This window comes from Mesitornis unicolor, unplaced genomic scaffold (genome assembly GCF_000695765.1).
Source record: "Mesitornis unicolor isolate BGI_N332 unplaced genomic scaffold, ASM69576v1 scaffold1950, whole genome shotgun sequence".
Classification (NCBI taxonomy): Eukaryota; Metazoa; Chordata; class Aves; order Mesitornithiformes; family Mesitornithidae; genus Mesitornis; species Mesitornis unicolor.
This window is the reverse complement of record NW_010157367.1, coordinates 53,252-54,636: the sequence shown is the minus strand read 5'-3', so window position 1 is coordinate 54,636 and position 1,385 is coordinate 53,252.

The window sequence follows — 1,385 nt, the reverse complement described above, 5'->3', positions numbered from 1 at the left end:
CTGCTGACCTCTAAGGTTTAGACTGGACTGTTGGAAGAGGTTGTTTAAGAAGATATTTACCCAAATTATTTTAAGTGGTAAGCTATTTAATTTAATTTTAAAAGGTCCTGCCTTCAGCTCACAAAATACCCAGTATGTGCAAGGCAAAGCGTTTGTCACAGTGTCAAAAACTGATCTTGGTGATTTCTAGCACGGGTCCTCACTCCTGGAGGAACACACTTTTGTCATGACAGCTTAGATTTGCTCAGCAAGCAATGCCCCATGGACCTCTCTAGTCCCAATGAGGCTAAAGGAGCTTTCCTGATTTGTTTTGTTGTGATTTTTTTTTGTTTGCTCTGCACCCACTACTTTTCTTTGTACAAGACCCATTAACTATCACTTTTCCTGCCAATTGTTGATTTTTCAGAATTTATTTTTGCCTTAAAAAAAAGATTTTGTGCCTGTATCATTAAAGCTAATCCCATCACCTCTAACTGCCCTTCCGTGCTATTTTTCTTCCTCTCTTATCTGAGTCTATTGATTTAAGAGATGGACCTTTTCGAGGCACTTTTCCTTGACAGGGATTAAAGGAAGAAGATCATAACCAAACCAAGGGCTGGCTCTGCCTGTCGTGCTTCCAGTGGGCACTAAAGACAACAAGGAAGTTTATCCAGACTTGAGGTTGTCCCACCCTGACTCTAATATCAGAGGAGCGCTCAGGCTCTAAAATGCTCCCGATGGGTGGCATAGGGGGATAAAAGGAAAGGTCAGTCCTCACCCTGCAGGCTCCCTTAAAGGATCACACTGTGATCTGCTTACTGCTGTGACCTAGCAGGTCTTCAGACACCTGTGGGGATCAGAAGGGATTTGACCAGTTGAAGGAAGACAGGGAAAAGATTAAGTGTCTTAGCGTCTCCCTCCGTGGGTCATCTTCAGTTGCTTCCCACAGGATCCTGACCTTTTTTGTGTTATCTCAGAACAGTCACTCATCACTGAGTGTGAGCAAGTCCCTGAGCTTCTATACTCCATTTCAGCCCCTTGCTGCAGAAACTGTGGATAGCGGTGTAAATATTTCACAGTTGTTTGCTGAACTTGTTTGCTCTGGGCTCTGAGCGTCTAATACTTTGTACCACAAATGTGCCTGACACCTGCCAATTTTTCCCCCAATGCAAGCACGTGTTTCTGAAATACCTTTTAACTCGCTTGCTGCGAAAAAAGGAGGAGGTATTCTCTTCTATTAGATTTGTCTTGATCTTATTTTAAAAATCTAATCGGAGGTTGAGGAATTACAGCTTCTGTGAATTACCTCAGCCAGCTCAGAATCTCATCCTGAGATGTGCTGAGACTACTGGCTTGCTGGGAAGTTAACTCAGCATCCTTTGGTGGCAGGCAAAAGGATAAGAAGT